We start from the raw sequence: 14161 nt of genomic DNA on the forward strand, positions 1-14161 counted from the left end.
ACTGTGCCTCCTTGATCACACTCTTGTGCCTGGGAGTGTTCTGTGCATGCACAGTTTATAAAACTTGCAACTGTGCAAAATGCAGTTGGAGAAGGTGTGCAGCCAGAGCCGCACATGCACATTAGTCTGCGATTGAGACGGAAGGAGATGAGGGCTGACAACGGAGTAGACTCCCCCCCACCCCCACCCCGCTAAAGCATACAGTTTTGCTCATAAGCTTGAATACCTTAGCAGAATTTCTAGTTTTTCATAGAATATGAAAGATAACACAATAACTTTTCTTTAACTCATGGTTAGTGGTTGGCTGAAGCCATTTATTGTCAAACAAGTGTTTTTACACTTTTTAAATCATAATCACTACACAAAGTACCCGAATGACCTTAATCAAGTGTTTGCATAACCTGGTGAATTGGTCTGATAACATGCACACAACTTGACACAAACAAGTTTTAATGGTTAACCATATTTACCTATGATCTGTTTGCGTGTAGTAAGTGGGTGTGTATAAAAGTACTCTCTTGGCTAGACGCATCGATTATCCTCGCTGTACTGGTGGGATGGTTCAGGAAAATACCTGGTTGGCACAGATGGTCCTTTGTACTTTTTTCTTATTGATTGAGCCTTGTTTGGAGAATTTATATTAGTTCTAGGAGAAACAGAAAGCTTTTTAATAACTATAGGCCTGACGAAGGGCATTTGTCTTAAACAAACTAGTGTCATTGCCTTGAAAATGTATCTTGATCACTCCAACGTATTACTGTATTGATCTCATGAGGATGCATGTTTTTTGGATATGTTTTGACCATATTTATAACCAGGATTCATCAAAATAGAAGTTGAAAGGATCCTTGCACTGAAGCCAAAAAGTCCAGTATACGTCAATTGCATCCTCCTTTCAAGCTTCTATTTTGTTGTTTTGTAATACTGCTATACATTGGAGGCATAACCATCCCACCTGTTTCCCTCAGTAGTCTGCTCAGTCATCTGGTGCCGATCCTTCTGTTTCTACCTACCTGGTAATTCCCAAGATTCAAATGCCTATACTCCTTAAGAACTTCAGCTTTGCAATGAGAGGCTTCTTTCAACAATACAGCAAATGTTCATATCGGAGTTGAAGGAGGCCGTAATTGAGACAGAGGTGCCTGGCTCTTATACTGACCACATATGCTATTGCTCCGTTGTTATTGCCTGATGAAGCAGGATCAAACATGCGAAACGCGTTGCATATTTGGAGTTCATAAATAAAATATATTGACTGTCTTTATTACAGTCGTTGTGGGTCTACTTGGAGGCGGTAAGTCCATCACTACCTCCTCTATTTACCAAGAATGTGTTTTTTAAGCTCATTCAGCTTCCTTTTATTCTTTTGGCGCTTCTGTTCCCCTGCGTAATTGATTTCATGAAGCAGATTCACTCTTGATGGGACGGTGTGTCCGTACTGGAAAATTAAGGATGACATCATTAGACTCTGGTAAGACACTTATTGATGACCAGGCTGATAACATTAGCCTTCTGAAATCAAAAACAGATGTCCCGGACAACAGGAAAGGTGCATTAACCTACACATCCAAGGCCAACTGGTGTTTTGTTGTGGTTAATAAACCAGCTATCCTGAACCTTTTCACTACACCTCTATGTGATATGAACACAGCACAATTCCAAATGGTTTGGATTCATCCTGTCATTCAGCATCTCAGAAACCCAATATCCCTCAGGACATAATCTTAATATTCCAGTACCTGGTTCTGTCTGCCGCTATCTTCTTCAAATATAAATGATTTGGCATTCATAAGGTTGTACACTGAAATGTGCACAAGAGTTTGTGGCAGTAAGGAACTAGTTACACAGCCTCTGGCACTGTACATTACGTTTAAATAACAACCTCTTGTCATGAACTTGCCAGTACATAGCAAGGTTACAATTGCTTTTCTAACTAACCTGGAGTTATTGACTTACACGTGGAGGGTCTGGTACTATGCACACTGGACAAGTCGGGTACTATGCACAGTGGACAAGTCGTTTTTACAAACTTCTTCAGTTGACCTCATCCATATTGTTTTGTGAATGAAGAACAATGGCAATATGTTTATCGTTTGGAAAGCCAGCTATTTAAAATTTGCTACATTTCTTGACTTTTATTTAGGATAAGTCATATGAAGATATAGCCTAGTGGTAGGACTCCTGAAATCTATGGCAAATTGTTGATATCTGAACATTTAGAATGTACCTGAGGAGGTATAAGCGGAGACAATGCTGTGAGTGAATACATGCATATTTTATTGCAAACATGTACACTGTAGCCTGATTTAACAACAGTAATGCAGCATCTTATGCACTGTCTGAGCTGCCACAATGAGTCACAGTAGAAGTTGCAGGAACAAACCCTGGCAATGGAAGCTGAAGTTGGGGAAGCCTCTCCTAGTGCTCAGTGATCAAACATTATCCTGCAAACTCACAGGGTCTGGGAGACACAATACAGCAGTATAGAGGCTAAACTGACATATTCTCCTCTACTTGGATAGAAGAAGCTTGTAAAAGGTTCACAGACTGCAAATCTGGAAAAGTAGCATTTTATTTGTTACTGTGAAGGACATGATATCTATCGATATTTCTCATAAGTGTTTCTTTCTTAGAGCAACATGTGCTCTAGATGAAATTCACTCTTTCGGACAATCATACATATAAAAATGGGGAACTGCTGTTATTTCCTTCAGTTCATTGTTCAGTATATTTTCAGTGAAATGAAAGATGTTTTGTCAATGACAGTTTTTTCAGTGTAAACAAAAGGCAAGCTGCTTATATTTTATATACTTACTGTAGCCAAGCTATGGTGGTCACTACTGATTATTGAGAAGAATGAATCTATAATGTAAAACATTTAATTTGCTTCACCTTGCTCTATAGTGCTGTGATCTGGCCTCATGTAATACTGAATCACTGTGAGGTGCACCGAATCTGCCTTGTTACAGCCCTTGTTATTGTATCACTTTGCTGTTCCGATATAATCCCAAATGTCCCATCCCGTAGCTACTCCACCATAGTCTAACACTACCCCAAACAAAACACTGACTCCTTCATAGTCCGCTTACATTTAGTCCACAGGCCCACATTTTGCCAGAAAGGACATATATTTTTTATATATTTACCTAATACGTAGAAGTAAAATAGAGTTGTAGGCACTGGATCAATAATACGTTCATGCAATCACAATCAGGTTATTCAGAAAATAAGGATGTGAATCTTATATCCTTTTATTTATGTTTTTGCCATATCTAGGGGTTAACTAGAGTATCACGCTTGTTAGCGCGAGTTAATGTTAGAGCACGCATGCTATTTTTGTTTGGTCATTAGTTTAACCTCTGGTAAGTTTCTGTATCACTAATATAAGAGCTCCAATTCCTTGATTAGCAGTGTTTTCACACTAACCTTACTAACTACGGTACTTCTACTGTACTAAATCCCATTTTAAGTATTGATGACCACACTGGAAATCCAATGCTTAAAAGTGTCAGTCCTGACAAGAAAGCATTTGTGATTACATTCAAGATTGGTTAAGTATACCAGCAAATAATTTATACAGCCAACTGTTTCCAATTATCATAACAGCTGAGTGTTATATCTCTATATCCAGCAAAAATCTGCCAGATATGACTGACAATGTGTGTTTAAATGACACCTGTGATAAAGCAGAGAATGCTACGCTTTCAATACTAGGACAGCAGATTTTTTTTCACAGACCTCTGGCCTGGTGCCATGTGTTTATTGTAACTGGAGATCAATGGAAATGCTATTATCACTATAACAGAACAAGGATGTGCTACACTGTGTAAGCTGAGACGCAGGTTCTTATGTGAGAATCATTTTTACAGTTATTTCACCGTTAGGTGCCACAGAGTTTCTTGAATGGTTTTTATGGGAATTATAGGCCACCTTCACTCAATTTTAGCTAATCCAAAATACAATCCCACAACCTAAATCAATGACTAATGTCCCACAGGATAATTATGTTACTTCAAGGATCCACAGAATAATGCAGGAGAACTTATCTCTAATAACAGGAGACAACATTATGAACAGTAGTCAAAAATGTGCAACTTTAAAACTATAAAAAAGAAACAAATATAAAGTACTTATCAACCATAAGTATAGTGACTGGAAGTCATGCTGAAAGGTTTCAGTTATTTTATATAATTAACCACTTCATCCCCCCCCCCCCCCAGTGCTAAGTTTCTCCGTCCCTCTGCGCACCGCTTCACCCTCAGGGACGGAGAAAGGCACACTTGTTTGTTTACTGGCTGGGAGTGGGCGGGGAACTCACGCGCACACTCCAGCCAGCCCGCACAGCAGGTGACTAATTGGACGTTAGGAACAAGCGTTCCTAAATCCAATTAGACTCGCCGATTGCGAATAGAATGAAGACTGCTTTATACAGAAGCAGTCTTCATTCATAACAATGTAACATAAACAAACGTGCAGCGCGCGATCGTGCGCCCCCGCGACCCGAGCGCACGCACACACACCCCGGCTCTGCAGTCCAATGATTGGTTATGGGGACCCCAGTCCCCAATAACCAATCATATTACATAAATACAGGAATGGAAGCAGCGCTGAAAGGTAAAAATCGCACTGGTGTTTCAGGGGTAAAACCCCTCAGTTGTGAAGTGGTTAAACCTATAAAAGGATGTGCCTTTTATAGTTGATGATAAAGTTTATTAAATAGTACCAGTATGTCATATCTCTATATAGCACCAGTGAGGCTGAACCTTACAGAGGAACTGTTGTGAAAATAATGTAATGAGCAAATTTGTTTATTTTTTTACAATATTCATTAATAAATTATTTAGTCTGTGTTTGTCCTTTGTAAAATCTTTCCTCACCCTGATTTAGATTCTGAAATGTATCATAGGTGGCAGCATCCTTCGTTCTGTCAGGTGCATCACTTTGGAATGGTTACATGTTCTAAAGCAAGTACAAATAATATTTGGTTTCCCAAAGTGCTCTGAGGGGCTCAATTCTGCATAACAAAACAGCCTGTGCTTAAGGCCCACTCCCACGCAATTCGGCTGAGGTGATTGACAGCAACTGTGTTTAATTATAATCCAAAGATAATGGAAAAGGGAGTGTTCGTTAAAATGAGAGATTAGGGGGCATTTTAGAATGCTTAGTGTTGGTGTAATGCTGGGGGGGGGGGGGGGGGGTCATACTTTCTGACCACCCAGCGCAACAAGGCTAAGTAGCTGGATAATGAAAGAGGTTCCACAGATGGAGAATCTAACTATCAGGATCAGAAGGACTTCACTGACCCCTGCAGGTCAGCAAACGTCCAGCAGAGGTGACTATACAGAGCAAGGCATTATACATTTACAATAACAACTTTCACAGCAGACCAGGGGATATTCTGGATAAGAATTCTGTGATTTCAGGTTCCCATAACAGATGCTCTGAACCATTCGCGGAACTAGAGCAAGGTGTTGAAACAGAAGTATCAGAACACAGAGTTTGTGAATCTGAACCACAGTTCTTCAAATGTGAAGTTGGAAAATTCAGATGCTTGGGGTTCTAAGGTTACTAAACATGATTGCTGAGACTCAGGAACTATGTAGTGCATCTATTGGTGTCTGCTGGATCATATGGTTTGCAGGATGCAGAAAACAAATCAGTAGGAGTTTGTTGGTATTTTTTCGCAAAACGTTTTGCGATCAATTTAACAAATTCCAGGGGGTTATCAAAAACCTCATTTTCATCAGAAACTTCCTCAGCCCAGGTTCTCATCTTGCTATCAAGCAGGTATAAGATCATAAACCTGGACTGCTGGAATGTTGTAGCTGATCTGAAGAAAGAACAGGAATTCAAAATTTTGCAATTCTGCAAGAAATTCAAAAAAGACTTATTGCCACCATTACAATGGGCAAGAGAAGTAAGGTGTGCATCTGGAACAAGACTAGCAGGTGATGTCGTTGCTAGGGGCAACGGAGAGACAGAATTGACATTAGTTACTGAGTGTTGCTCACACTGACTCCCAGAGCGGTCATTCAAGATCTCATTCCATGCATCAATTAAAGGAGTCACAAAATCATGCAAAATCATGCACACACAGATTCATTTCAATCAAAGAAACAGCAGACTCAATGCATGCATGCAAAGTTATGTTACTCTTAGCAGTGTAAAATTCATAGAAATATTCTCGATCATTCTCCAATTCATAAATCAAAGCTTCAATTTCCCATTTTTCAAATGGAGGATCCCATTAATTCTTGACAGAAACTAAATTATTCTGGGCATAATTTACAGTTGGACCAGTCTGCAGGAAGCTAGCTGGAGTGGACTTGGCTTGGTTTACTCCTGACAGAGAATCAACTTGAGTAACTGGATCATTACTAGGAACCTGATGCATGGTTGCTAAGGGCAATAACAAAACAGAATGAGCATTTTTCTTTACAGAAGGTAATTGATTAGGGATTCTCAGCATCACAGGATCAAAAATGGAATGTCTTAAATTAGTGCGACTACACAAATGACTGGTTGCTATGGGCAATGACACTGCAGGTTGAGAAAGCTGATTGGAATCACCTGCATCCTGATTGTTTTTGGATACAGCTGACTGGCTAGCTGCCAGGAGTTCATTAAGGGGATATGGTAATGGGGATATTCTTAACCAGTTATGGATCACAAAAGCTATGAATTCTAGAGGCTTTTCTCTCAGAGTAGTGTGATTCAAAACATCAACTGCCCAATCAAAAAGCTTGCCCTTGAAGAGAGTGCAAACTATCTGATCAGCCCAGGTAGAGACAGGTGTAGCTTGGAAGTCTGGGTTTGACAAAAATCTAATACATTCATGCAAAAATGTGTCTGCTGTTTCAGGGTCAAGCTTTTCAAATCTTTTAAAAAACAAAGAACCATAATTCACTATGTCAGAGCCCTCCTCCATGTGGGTTTGTTTTTGACCCGACATAATGTAGCTGGGGATATTCTTAACCAGTTATGGATCACAAAAGCTATGAATTCTAGAGGCTTTTCTCTCAGAGTAGTGTGATTCAAAACATCAACTGCCCAATCAAAAAGCTTGCCCTTGAAGAGAGTGCAAACTATCTGATCAGCCCAGGTAGAGACAGGTGTAGCTTGGAAGTCTGGGTTTGACAAAAATCTAATACATTCATGCAAAAATGTGTCTGCTGTTTCAGGGTCAAGCTTTTCAAATCTTTTAAAAAACAAAGAACCATAATTCACTATGTCAGAGCCCTCCTCCATGTGGGTTTGTTTTTGACCCGACATAATGTAGCTGGGGGGTCATACTTTCTGACCACCCAGCGCAACAAGGCTAAGTAGCTGGATAATGGAAGAGGTTCCACAGATGGACACAGGAGCAATGAACAAGGGAGCAAGATTGCCCAGAGCAGCTGCAGCTCTGGGACGCCTATCAGGCTAGATGCTATGTGATACAATACACAACAGATGTAGTCGGTAACAGGCTTGGATCATACACGTTAATTCAGATGTCAGCCGTATTGGAAGGATTAGGCAGATACTTAGTCGAGAAGTAGGCAAAGGTCGGTACACAATACAATATTACAATAATACAATACTGGCTGACTAGAGTACATATATATCGTGCTGGTGCGCAATATATGAAATGTAGCACTCAAATAACTCACTAGCTGAAGCACAAGTAATGACAGTTAACAAGACAGACAACAGACAGACAGACGGAATGCTCAGCCAATCTAGTCGCTGTTTCAGCGACGGCAACATTTACACTGAGATAGACAAGACTAACAGGTAGGAGCAAACTAATGGCAACCACTGCTATAGTTCATCCTCAAGAACAAGGCTAGAAGGAATACTACTGGCCACCAACGTGGTGCTGGCAGAATCTAACTATCAGGATCAGACTTCACTGACCCCCGCAGGTCAGCAAACGTCCAGCAGACATGACAATACAGAGCAAGGCATTATACATTTACAATAACAACTTTCACAGCATAGACCCAACGACAACTCAGAGAGCTGAACGCTATGTCGGGTGGAGTCAGAAATGGGAGGCAGACTTTTATGCTGGCATCAGCCAATGGATGCAAGCATGCAAATTTCCACACAGCTGAATAGTAATCACTCAATCCTCAGCTGGCTTGATTACCATTTGCTAGCTGGACGTGAATGCAAAGGACTACCATAAGAAATACATGCAGTATTATGTAACAATATGCATGCAGGAAATCCAGGGCTATCTGGCCGCAGCTCAGCTGCAACAAGCAATTAGTGGATTGATGAGAGCATCCTGAACTGCCCAGAACTGCAGAGCAGTTGCAAGTGACAATGAGACCTATTGCGAATGCACAACCGAATGCAAGCAGATAAGCCAGAACTGGCCGTTTGCAGCTCCACTGCAACGGATGGATCCTTACAGTTGAGGGATAGGGGAAGAGGAATGTTTATAGCAGATCAGTTCAGCATTACCTGCGCAGCTGGAGACAAGATGCTGGATTATTTATATTACTTTTGTGATAGAGCTCTATTCAGCAGCACGCATAACTTATTTTTATTGTTTTTTTGTCATTTTTTGTAAACATTTTCAGAAAATTAAAAAAAAAATGGCATGGCCTATCCCAAACCTATTTTGCCACATGCTAGATGGTGTTGCAAAAATGGCTGAGCTGAACATCATTGGGCTCCTTGGTCTGGACAATAGCAGCCCACATGCTCTATGACATGGTGATACTCTGCACAAGTACAGAAAGAATACCCCCTCTTGCGCGTGCGCATGAATTGGCAACTGGGAGACTTGAGCGCAGGACATAGCCAGTATATTAAGGTTAGGGCTCTGCCTCTGACATGGGAGACCAGGGTTCGAATCTCGGCTCTGCCTGTTCAGTAAGCCTGCACCTATTCAGCTGGAGACCTTAGGCAAGTCTCCCTAACACTGCTACTGCCTATAGAGCGCGTTCTAGTGGCTGTAGCTCTGGTGCTTTCAGTCCGCCAGGAGAAAAGCGCTATATAAGTGTTTGTCTTTTGTATGGCTAACCCTGCTCCTGCACAAGTTCCCAGCGGCATAAATACTATTCCCCCTCCACATCCACGTGGATGGTGGGGAATGATATAATTCGGCTTCTAGCTATTGCTGGAGGACGAATTATTGTGTTTTAAGAGCAACTTCAGCTCCGTCTTCTGATGGTGCTGAAGTTACTCACAGCCGTAATTCCTATTACAGTCTATGGTGGCTCTAGCTGCGTCCAAATCTCCTGCACTGTTATTACAGCACTCGCCTCTTGCAAAGCCCCCTTGTTGATGTCAAGGACATGGGGCTCATTCCCAGCTCATGCTGGAGGAGGTGGAGGTAATTACCCCATGAATGTGGAGATAGGTCCAGTAGGGTCTCATGTTGGAGTCTGGTAGCCCATTTAACAATAAGGGAACCCATTTACATCTAGGTAAACAGGTAAAGGGGTCATTTTTGTCAACCTTCCTATTTAGAATAAAATGTTGGAAGCGAAAATTACGTAGCCAATATTCATTATAAAAAGCAAACAGTTAAGCACTGTAAAGCACATGATCTGGCCTCATCTCTATTCATTCTCATACACTACAGTTCTGGAGGCTGGGATGATTCCAAATGAACGGAGGTGAGAATAGAAGAGGTAAAATTCTGTCCCACCATTTCCTTTTGCCTATTTGTTTCCTATCAGACGATTCTGATAAAACATAGGACCTGATTCATCAAGCAGCGCTACTAAAGCAGCGCAGCCTAATGAGCCCTAGTGCGCCCTATGCACACCTTACATAGCAGTACTCGCTGCCATGTAAGGAGTGTGCCTTCCTGAGTTACATGCATTGCTTCATTAGCAATGCGCGTAACATTAATTGCGGGTGGGCCTGCTTCTGTGAAGTATTGCGCTACCGCGATACCTCACTCGCGGCCGCTACTGTATTAATTTACATAGCAATGTAAATTAATATAGTAGTGGCCGCGAGTGAAGTATCGCGGTAGCCATACTTCACAGAAGCAGGGCCACCCGCAGTTATTGTTACCCGCATTGCTAAGGATGCAACGCGCGTAACTAAAGATTCAAGAAGGCACTCTCCTTACATGGCAGTGAGCGCTGCTCTGCAAGGTGTGCATAGGGCGCACTGCGGCTCATTAAGCTGCGCTGCTTTAGCAGCACTGCTTGATGAATGAGGCCCATAGTGCTAGCAGGAGCAAAATAAGTTTTGGTAGACTACAACAAAATTGCCAGTGTTCACACTACCATCAGCAGTTAGTGAGGGCTCTTCAAAGGCATGGAGTCTAAGTGGGCAACCTGTCTTCACCAGCACAGAACAATGGACTGTCACCCTTAGTACGCAAAACATTCTTTGCTGCGGGTCATCACAAGGTCATGGCTTCTTTGACCCACCAGGAGGCACCTGCAGATGAAGTCTGGAGAGAGGCTGAGATCTGGGCAGGAGGGTACTAGACATTTTTGGGGTCACAGGCTAAGGTCAGGGAAGGTAAATATCAAGCTTGGACAAAGCCCTAAGCTGAGAAAAGGGCAGGCAGGTAACAGACAAGTAAAGCTATGAGGCCCAGGTCTAACCACAGGTGCAGATCAAATACAAGCTGGGCCAAGAACAGGAGATTAAAACAGGAAGTTTTAGGGGGTACAACCAAGCACACAATACTCAGAAAAAAGGTCATGCATAACCATAGAAGCTAACAGAACTATGAGTACTGAGTGGTGTTTGTCTCGGGTTCTTATAGGCAAGATTGGTGGTGGTGGTGTGTGTGGGGAGTACCTAATACTAGGGGCACATTTGGCTACCTATACTGAGGGGGCAACCTACTTAACACTGGGGGGCACATCTGCTACCTTTACTGGGACAGGCACAATTAATGGGGGGCACACTGTGGAATCTCTGCCTCTAAGTGCTGGAAATCCTTGTCCCGGGAAGGATGGATGGACAGTACAGCATATGAGAAGCTGGAGAAGTGCAGATAAAAGAAGGAATGAGATTAATGCCACAGTTGACAAACTGTATAAACACTAAGAAAACCAGTTGGATGGACTGATACTAACCCCCTTATAAAGTTAAGTCTGATATGTGCCCCACAAGAAAGGCCTCCCTTCACTTCTTTCCTTGTACAGTCAGTCAGTATTGGGTTGCTATCTACCAAGCTACTGCTGCTCTAGTCAACCCCCATCATCTCCACCACTTTACTCCTCTTGCTGCTGAACAATAGCTCCCTATTGACCTATGACCCTTGCTGCAATGCATTTGTTCTACAGTATAATGTGCTCAAACATAATATTTAGCTCTCCTGTCTATACACAGAGTACATTATGGTTTACTTCCACTTTTGAAATGCCAAATGTATAGCGAGGCGATGCATGGAGTGCTCTCCTAATTACATCCAGCACAACATATGAGCCACAAAATGACCTAAAAATGTTGCAGCTGACGTTTTTGAAACATGTAATCTAAAAAAAATTCCCTTTTAGGCATTTGCCTAAATAATCCCTAAGGCTAAAGATCAAACAATATAAAGAAACATAAGTGCAAAACAATGAGGACTAATACAGGAATTGGTCAAATAGATGCCAGTAATAAGCACAAATATGCTTTCACAAGGCACATCAATGTACTATTTGTTCATAGAATTGTAGCTGTAGCAAATATCCCCTATAATAAAACCCCCGTGTCTCTGCCTCCCATGTCCGTGTGTGTCCCTACTGTGCATGTGCCGCAGGGACACCCTCTGGACAGGGAGCAGAAGAGCCAGGGTTGGTCGGTCGGTCGGCCGGTCGGCCGGGCGGACGTGTGCGCCCACGAGAAGGACGGGCGGGTACGTGCGCTGGCAGTGGTGACGAACTTAGCACGTTTTTAAACGGGCTAAGGTGACTAGTTCTTTCATAATGTTGTGTCATCTGATCAGTTAAATGCATGATAATGTTAGCGTGTTTGCAATTAAATATGTAAAATAATACATATAAGCAGCTGTAACTGTGTTTCTTGCTTCTGTTGCACTTAATCAAATAAACATGTAACAGTCTTGGTGATGTTTGAAACTATACATCTACTATGTACGTATTTTTGTATTCGTGCAGTTACAGTAGATGTCCTGTTTGCGAAGTGTAGAGCTACTATGTATCCATGCTCCCCACGAATGTCTGTTATGTACTATGAGCAGTGGTAAGAAAGATATTGGAGCTATATAAATGAATACCGTATATTCCCGCGTATAAGATGACCGGGCGTATAAGACGACCCCCCCAACTTTTCCAGTTAAAATATAGAGTTTGGGATATACTCAGGGTCGGCCCACTCATCGGCGGGGTGAAACATTTGCCTCAGGTGGCACTTCTGTGGGGGCGGCACCCGCCTGTCCGTGGATGCGGGGGGCCGGCCGCCGAGCTGGAGGGGTAGCGGGCAGGAAGGGGGTATTGGGCCTAGCGGTGGGGAGGGGGGTCGGACCCCCCCCCCCCTCCTCACCTGAGTCCCCCATCTGCGCTCCTCCTCCAGCTTTAAAAAGTTAAGTAGCAGCCACTACTAGTAAGAGGCAACGGGCGGGGATCACTCACCTCTTCCGCGTTCCAGCATGTGCTCCACTGACGTCACTTCCTGCAACGCCGTCCACTTACAATACAGTGGCCGGCGTTGCAGGAAGTGACGACAGTGGAGCGCACGCTGGAACGAGGAAGAGGTGAGTGATCCTCGCCTGTTGTCTCTTACTAGTAGCGGCTGCTACTTAACTTCTAAAAGCTGGAGGGGGAGCGCAGAACGGGGTACCCAGGCAAGGAAGGGGGACCCAATACCCCCCTTCCTGCCTGCTACCCCCTCCAGCTCGGCGGCCCCCCACCCACAGCTTGAGGAGGGGGGGGGGGGGGCGGCAATTTTTTCTAAGTTTGTCTCAGGCGGCAAAAAGTCTAGGGCAGGCCCTGGATATACTCGCCGTATAAGACTATCCCTCTTCTAACGCACACCAAATAAAAATTTTAAAATCATATCATATACTGGTGCTGCACTGTATGTGGTACCCAGTATATAACAGTATATAGGTCGATTGACTGGTTGTATTGGTCAACTCCCCCTCTCCCTGAGCGGATTGGTCAGCTCTCCCTCTTTCCCTGTTTATCAGAGCAGTATCGAAGGATCACGCTGTGCCCATAAAAAATGCCTCTTTCACCCTTCTGGCCCACCATTGAATCCTATTTACCTCCTTCTCTGCCTCTCACGTGTGCACCTGCAGTCATCAGCAGTGAGATCTGAGAAGCAGTAACAGGATAGGGTGTATCATCCTGCATCAATAACACCCGGCGTATAAGACGACCCCTGACTTTTCAGAAGATTTTCAAGGGTTAAAAAGTAGTCTTATACACCAGAAAATACAGTACAGTAATAATAATAATATAGTGGCTTACCTGATGGCATCTCCTTAACATTTATGTGAATTTCTGTGTTTTTTGTCCTTGGAGTAAAATTTTTACTGGAATTTAACAAATGTGGATTTTTTAAGTTAAATATCCTTGAAGGCTCTTTGGTATTTGCATGCTTAGTCAAGCAGTCTTTGTGGCAAGAGGACTCGATAGCTCCCTTCTGCTCATGTATAGCACATAACTGAAAGGGAGCACAACTGGAAGAAAAAAACAACATTATATATATTGTTTGGCAAAAGATTCAGGCACTTGTGAAAAATCTTGTAAAGTAAGGATGCTTTCAAACATAGTGCAATCAATAGCTTTATATTTATCAATTAACACCTTAGAAAGTGCACAAACAGAAGATACGCATTTATCAATATTTTTATTTCTGATTCAATTAGTGCTTATAATATAATTATAATTATGGACTATAATTCCATAATAGGACTATAATATAGCCTATAATAAGACTAATAGGACTTAAAGCGGATCCGAGATGAAAAACTAAATATAACAAGTGACTTGTCTATATATCTTATCTAAAGTTTAGATAGTTTACACAGCAAATCTATCTTCAAACAGCTTCAACAGTATATTAATATTTTTTCCTGTGATACAATGGGAGCAGACATGTTTTCTGCTTGTCATTATTACACAATTACACACACAGGCAAGCTTATCTGTATCTAGGCATGCTAATCTGCATATTCTGTGAAAACTCCACTCTTATCTCCTCCATTACACAGGCAACTGATCTGTATCTGCACTGC

At 42.4% G+C, this 14161-nt stretch overlaps 1 long non-coding RNA gene across 1 annotated transcript in view; it reads right to left on the reverse strand.

Moving 5' to 3' along the window:
* Positions 1-365: 365 nt before the first annotated feature.
* LOC137544159 (uncharacterized) overlaps positions 366-14161 on the reverse strand; it is a 45445-nt gene continuing 31649 nt past the window's right edge. Inside the window, exons 3-4 of the long non-coding RNA XR_011025745.1 lie at positions 13392-13603; positions 366-646 (exon numbers count right to left, since the gene is read on the reverse strand). This is a non-coding gene — a long non-coding RNA (uncharacterized lncRNA). The remainder of the gene's footprint in view (positions 647-13391; positions 13604-14161) is intronic.

This window comes from Hyperolius riggenbachi, chromosome 2, assembly GCF_040937935.1.
Source record: "Hyperolius riggenbachi isolate aHypRig1 chromosome 2, aHypRig1.pri, whole genome shotgun sequence".
Lineage (NCBI taxonomy): Eukaryota > Metazoa > Chordata > Amphibia > Anura > Hyperoliidae > Hyperolius > Hyperolius riggenbachi.